The sequence below is a fragment of the Diabrotica virgifera genome, chromosome 2, assembly GCF_917563875.1.
Source record: "Diabrotica virgifera virgifera chromosome 2, PGI_DIABVI_V3a".
NCBI classification, from domain to species: Eukaryota; Metazoa; Arthropoda; class Insecta; order Coleoptera; family Chrysomelidae; genus Diabrotica; species Diabrotica virgifera.
The window spans coordinates 253643347-253651435 of record NC_065444.1 but is presented as its reverse complement, the minus strand read 5'-3'; positions in this window follow the sequence as shown (position 1 = coordinate 253651435).

The window sequence follows — 8089 nt, the reverse complement described above, 5'->3', positions numbered from 1 at the left end:
TAAATATTTTTGTACTCGTGTTTGGTTTGTAATTAATGATGTAAAACGTCGGTTAGAAACAGAAAATGTTATTTTAAAAAGATATGAGTGTACTTGGGTTTGTGTTACTTCTATAAAATGTGGAACAGGTACATCTGCAGTGGTTATTTTGATCAAAAATAGAGTTTAGAGTGTGGTTTACATACAATGGAGAGGTCTGTACACTGAGTTCAAATAAATTTTTTGCAAATTGGATGGTGATTTGGTGGGTTATGTGTTAGTGAGATATGATGGCTTGTAGAGCCTATCAAATGTAGCGACAAGACTTATCTGCGGCAAAATCTGCGCAGGTTTTTTGGTAACAACGAGTATGTAAAAGTACCAAAAAGAGAGCATTGTAAATCAAATGGCGTGTTATGTATTGTAGCTAAATTTAATGTCCACACAATAGGACAAACCTGAAGAATATCCTAAAATGAGAGAGAGATAGTGTATAACAAAGGTTACTGAATACAATATGAGAACTCTTAATTTGTGTCTCTAACGACGCTTCATTAATTGTCAGTTTTTAGGAGACGGAAGTCAAAGGACACGAAGCGCGAGCGCGAGTGCGTGTTCACATTCAGCCACTCATTGGTTGAGTTGGTCGTTGCCACTCAGCATCGTTGCGAGTCATTCGGTAAAAGAGTGCGAGGACTGATGTGGACGCTCACTCGACTCGAACATTGCAACAGAAGTGTTTCGGGAGATATTTACAACAGCGGCAGGAGCAGTGGCAAATGCTGAGTGTAAATCCGGCATGACCTGTAATTCAGGATAAACACTAACGATTCAAAACCTATCCAAAGGTAGTAAGAATTATTATCAGAGAGAAATAAAATATATCATCAAACAAAACTACAACATAAATAGAAACAAAATAAACAAAAACTTAGAGCTACAGTATTACTTACTATATAGTTACTAAAAGTCTTTCAAATGTCAGTGTGTATTATGTGTACACACACATGTGTATTAATTTTCCATCCACTACGAAGATCCTGAATTTAGATATGTGTGAACCCTGAAGTCTAAAGCCGACCACTCACGTCACGATACTGCGGCGTAGCCGTCGTTCAATTTTGTCAAATTCGACTAATTGACAAAAATTTTGATCGTGTGTGACCGTCCATCCAACAAAATCGTTACAATTTTACCACAGAGAACCTGGCCTGTCTGCTGCAGTCCTGCAGAATTGATATCAGCGACGATGCTAGGATGAGAACGATGCATAAACTGCGAAAATGGTTTAACTTAACCACTACCGGACTTTTCAGGGCAGCAGTCAACAAAGTCAGTATAGCCATGTTAGTGTCCAACATTCGTAACGAATAGGCACCATAAGAAGAAGAAGCATAAACTTCTGATACTTTGATTTATATAAATATGATACTTTGGTTTATATAAAAAATGTTCTACTAAACTTATAATTAATTGCTCTGTTAATATGCGGGACAATTTTTGACATATTATAGAGCACTTGGAGTAAATCCTTGACGGATTTTTTGAGAGCTTGTGCAACAGAGCTGATCTGTAGGAGGGGGTGCCTGGTGTGTGGGGAGTTTTTCTTTGAAAACTACATATGTATGTTTTTTATGCACATGGAACACTACATTGTTGTCATTTACATATTTATGTATATATTGTGCCACGTTGACAAAGTTTGTCAAAAGTGGAGTTGATCTACTGGTAAATTATAAATACTTAAAGAGTTTTATACGTTCGAATGGATTTATTCGAACACGTATCATTTCGCTAGTAATAAAATCTTTTAACGCAAGCAATACATCGCCACCCACATCTTGTCTGCAACTTGCGATCCTCTCTGAAGACAATATAATTAGTAGGAAATAGTTCAAAGGTCGATACAGCATTGTTTAACTAAGTTTCACTTAAACCTATTAAATCAGATTCAGTGTCACTTATATTACTTATAGGTACCAAAGTAACTTTGCTACTCAAACCTATAACATTTTGATAGTGGCAGGCAAGTTCTGGATGACCTATATCAGATCTCCTGAAGTTGCTGAATACATTTAGTTTAAATTTTTGTCTACAAAGCTTGCTTTTTATAAAATTACTAATCATACCATTTTCTCCATTATATCCAAGAAATAGAAATTGTTAGAATGCGATTGCTGCTAATTTCTTCTTGTTCCACAAAATATATTTAGCATGTAACGGTGATGAAAAGGTCCCTTTCATTAGACACGCTTTGTTAGAGCGTTTACCCATTTTGTGTACATCGCTTGAGCTAAATGGGTTACTATTATTACCTCGTATTGACATTAAGATGCCGACTACTCGACTTTTATCTGTAAGGATATACAGGGTACTTGATAAAGAATGGGCCGTAGCTTAACCTTAGATTCCTGAGGTTAAAATAGGTCAATCTAAGCTAACTTACCTTAGTAAAAAGTTGATAATAACCGAAATACAGGGTGTGTCAAAGTTAAACTTTTATTTTATTTATTCTTGAATATTTCCTGACAGGCATGAGATAATAACACGAAATTTGGTAGGCGGGGGTTTTTTGGGACGAGAAATCTAAATTCGCCACCAAAAATGATATATTACCCAGAGGGCGCCACATACGTCTTTCAGCGCTCATTTAATACGTTCAATTTTCTTATTCCCCCCTTCTACATACTTTTTAAATCAAAACTTTTACTCTAGTTAAGAATATTTTTACTTAAAAAAGATATACTACATTCATCTCGCTAAACTCAACTGTTTTCGAGATAGAAAGCGAGAAGGAGAGATAAGTGAGGAAGGACTAGCCGAGAGTCAAAAGACGGGGTGAAGTCAGTAGTAGGATATTAGTAATAGCCCGGGAGGTAGTGTCAAATTTGACCGGAGCATTTTAGCATGGCTGATTTCTTTATATTTAGTTAGGTGTTCCAAAGCTTATTAACAAATGATGTGTCAGTTGGCCCAAAACCGGGGATTTTAGCCAAGAAAAGGTAAAATGTGAAACTTGATGGAAAACCGCTACAACTTATATGTCAAATATTTATCTCCGTGACTTACGTGTATAATAGCCAATATTACCTAGCTACTGACTTTCACCCAGACGAATCGGGTTCAAATCCTGGAACTAAAAACATTTTTTGTTTTTAAAATTGACATTTTGATTTGAAAAATAATTATTTTTTGATAATACCACGTTTTTATTATTTATACGACACAATATGAAAAAGTCTATATGTCTTTTATAGAATCGTAAACTAGGTATGCATTTGATCATATTATTATGATTGACCTCCTTAATAAACAAAGTTGTTGTACATAATCCCCTAAAGCTTCCTTAGTTAGTACGACCAATCAAAGTGAAAAAGGAGGTTGCCCCCCCCCCCCCCCCGTTGCTCCTTTTTTATTTTTTTGGACCCTAATTTTTCACTTTTTTATCACCAACCCCTTATTAATCTAAATATTTCCTTGTTCTGTATAGTATAATATATAAACATGAATGTTTGTCTGTAAGCCCCTTATCGAATCATAAACTATGCATGATCATAATAAATATCATTCCGTCAAAATAACTGTCAAAGTCGTGTTCGTTTTTTGGAGTTCGTCCCAAAGAATTATTAATTTTGGCAGTTTTTTGGTACATTCCGGCCTTGTTTCCACGTGCAGAGTTGTATCAATAGTTTCTGTTTTGTGGTACTTTGCGGAAAACTAGAGTTTTGAAGACAGATTTGCTGTACAGAAAATGTCAGGTAACGGGGGCGGTCCTGGTCCGCCCTCGGTTAATTTAAATACTAATATTCAAATAATTAATAATGATAATCAAATTAATGTTTCTTCAATGGATACAGTATCCTCAGGTTTCGAAAAATATGACTTTGATAATAAATATCAACCAACGGATGCAGGTCCGTATCAGGTATTTTTGGAACATACCGATAAGAATCTTGGTCGTCTTTTTCCTATCAGAATTGGCTTTTATTTACAACAAGTAATTGAATTTAGAAATGATGTTATTGATATTCATTCTGTAGGTTTAAAACGTGTTAAGGTAATTTTTAGAACATACAAAATCGCTAATTTATTAATTAATCACGAAATACTAACAAAAAATAAGTTGATTGCTTATATTCCAAAATTTTTCACGCATAAACGAGGCATAATACGTGGCGTTGATACCTTTTTTACTGAAGAATACTTGAAAAAAGCAATTAATTCTATAGTTCCAGTGGCGGAAGTGCGAAGAATGAAACGAAAAATTATAAACCCTGAAACCAAACAAGAAGAATTTGTCAATAGACAATTGGTAGTAATAAATTTTAAAGGTAATAAAATTCCGTCCTTTATTAATATAAATATGGTTAATTTCCCTGTAGAACCATACATCCATCCAGTTGTCCAATGTGGAAAATGTTTACGTTACGGACACAATATCGTTCAATGTAAAGGCAAATCTCGTTGTTCTCGATGTGCAAATGAGCATTCTTCCGCTGAATGTAATTCCGAGTTGCAAATGTGCGTTCACTGTAAATCTTCTGATCACCCTTCAATTTCAAGAGATTGCCCAATGTACAAAAAACAACACGACATAAAAAAAGTAATGGCTTTCGAAAATAAAAGTTTTAAGGATGCCGAATTATCGATTAACAATCCAGCTTATGCCAAAATTAATACCAACAATAGGTTTGATATACTAAATAATCTTGAAAATTTTCCCGATTTAGCACCAGCAAACAAAACAATTTATTATGCTCCTTTAAATAAACCAAAATCAAATTCAACCGCATTAGAATCAAAAACAATTAAAAGGCGAAGAACTGACACTTCTTCTCAGATTCCAAGCACTAGTAATTCAGATTTAGAAAATTCCCATCAAAAAAGACAAATTTCTCTTCCTCCATATACACCCGCTCCACAACAGAATAATTTCATGTTTTGTCGAGATAAACTTATCTCACAGATATATTCATTAATTACAAATATAATTAATAATCAAGGAAAATTTGAATTAAATAAAATCAGGGACAATATCATTACAATATTCGATAATAATGAAGATAATTTAGAATCCATTCTCACAGATAGTGAAAATGGCTACTAAAAATATTACAGAAAAACTAACTATATTACAATGGAATTGTAGATCCATTTATAGTAACAAAGGCAGTCTTATGCATCATATTAACAACTACCATACAGATATAATAGTTCTATCAGAAATATGGCTCACATCCGGTCATCATTTTAGACTTAACGGATATAACTTTATCAATAAATGTCGTGAAGATGGTTACGGTGGCGTAGGTATTTTCATTAGATAGGGAATAGATTACCAAGAATCCGAAATTAATAATAATTTCGATGACAGTATAGAAGCATGCGCAGTTTTTTTGAACAAAATTAATCTCTCATTAGTATCAATCTATAGATCATCAGATGTTAGAATAGAAATAAATGACTGGATCAACCTATTCCTTCAGTTTAATATTGCAAAAACTATTTTTCTGGGAGATTTTAATGCTCACCACGGTATGTGGGGGCCAATTGCAGACGACAGAAATGGTAGAATATTAGTGGAGGCCATGGATTATTGTTAAATAATTACATTAAATGACGGAACACCAACAAGAATATCCCCAACTAGTAATCATTCAGCCGTTGACTTAACTCTAACATCTCCCCTTTTAGCCGACCGTATAGCTTGGTCAGTAGATTCAGATTCATTAGGTTCAGATCACTACCCAATCAATATAGAAATTCAAATCAATCCCTCCTCCTTTGTCATCAACCCATCAACAAAATGGAATGACTCTCGTGCTGACTGGTCTGTTTTTGGAAATATTTTTGAATTAGAAATTAGTAAGCTCCATAATTTAGATAGGAATTCAACTTCGGTAGACAAAATCGAATTTTTCCTCAATGCAATCACGGTCGCAGCATCGAAATCTATGCCTATTAAGAAATCTTTCACACCTTCTGTACCAAGACCTTATTGGTGGGATGAGGAATGTTCTGCGATTGTTAAAAAACGAAAAGAAGCTCTCAGCGAGTTTAAAAAACAAGGTAATTTTATCAATTATCTACAATATCAAGACATTTCTGCTAATGTCAAACGTACGTTCAAACTTAAACAAAAAAACAGTTGGAAAATGTTTTTGAATAAATTAAATAAAAACACTCCTCTGACTGAGATATGGAACACTGTAAGATCTATTTGCAATAAACACCATCAAAAAAGAAAACCACAATTAGACGAAAGCCTTATTCTAAAAGTTCTTGATACATTGGCTCCTTCATCTGCTGCAGGTCCAATTTTTAACGACAACATTAATCAATTTCACTTCCATCAAGACTCAGACACCTTCTCAAAAAATTTTAGCTTTTCGGAATTAGAATTAGCCTTAAAAAAATCAAAAAATACTGCACCTGGACTTGACGGGTTTACTTATACGATACTAAATAAATTGCCTGAAAGTGGTAAACTTCTTCTCTTAGAAATTTTTAATGATTGGTGGTTGAAACAAAAGTATTCAGATAGTCTTAAAAATATAATTGTGTGTCTTCTAGCGAAACCTAAGAAACCACCTGACTTACCTTCGTCCTACCGACCTATTTCATTGTTATCGTGTATTACAAAAACTTTCGAAAGGCTTATAAAGTTTAGACTCGAACATTTTGTCGAAAACAGATCAATTTTACCAAAAAATCAGTATGGATTTCGTAGAGGTATAGGCACAATTGATGCAATCTCCCATTTAGTTACAGATGCTCAATTGTGTCTATCAAAAAATAATTACATGTTGTGTCTTTTTGTGGACCTTAAAGGGGCTTATGATGTGGTAGATTTGGAAATATTATATTCAAAAATGGTAACGTTTGGCATCAATAAAAGAGTCTCTATAAATATTTTAAATTTGTTTGCTAATAGAAAAGTATTTTTGCGAGATAGTCATAACGTTCTACATGGTCCAAGAGTACTTTACAACGGGCTTCCGCAAGGCTCTATTTTAAGTCCCCTTTTGTTTAACTTATACACTGCAGACTTGCATGATTTGATGAGCGATGGCATACAAATTATTCAATACGCGGACGATTTATGCATTTATGTCACCCATAATACCTACGATCGCTGCATGATAGACTTAAGACGTACTTTTGACAGGTTACAAAACTGGTTCGACGATATGGGTTTTAGTGTTTCACCAGAAAAGACAGCTGTGATGTGTTTCACAAGGCACAGATATCAGTTAGTCGATAATTTCTCTATAGGTAAATACACTATTCCTATCGTAAAAGAATATAAATATTTAGGTATAATTATAGATAGTAAACTTCTATGGACCAGTCACATTAAGTATGTCAAACAAAGATGTGAAAAGGGAATTAATCTTCTGCGCTTCCTCTCCAAACAGAGCTGGGGCGCGGATCAACAAATTTCCTTAATGTTCTACAAGTCTTATATTCGCTCGATTTTGGATTATGGGTGTACTCTCTATGGTTCTACCTCCAATACGAACCAACTTACCCTTGATCGAATACAATATAGAGCTCTGAAAATATGTTTGGGAGCAATGGCATCTTCACCAAATCATGCCATTCTGGCAGAGTCTCAAGAACTTCCTCTTAGTTTTCGAAGACAGTTTTTAGCAAATAAAAGTCTATTAAAATATAGATGTTACAACAGTGATTTGATCGCAAAAATTAACTTTCTTGTAATTGAGAATTTGACAAATCATTATTGGAAAAAGAAAAACTCTCCTCTTTTGGCAGATGCATTTATTGATACAAACTTATTTCAAAATGATATTGTTAAACTTAATAAAATACCATTGTATGCACACAGTTTCGATTCTATAATTGACAAACCTATTACCATATTCCCTCGGTATTCAGATTGTAATATCTTAAACCAAGCCATGATAAAATCCATTGTAAATGGTCTCGGGTCGAACTTAACTAAAATATATACAGATGGGTCAAAAACGGAGCTAAACACAGGTTCGGCATTTTTTGTTTCAAACATAAATCATATTGAAAAGTACAGAATCTCAAATTATTGTTCCATTTTTACCGCCGAGTCCTTTGCTATTGAAAAGGCACTAAA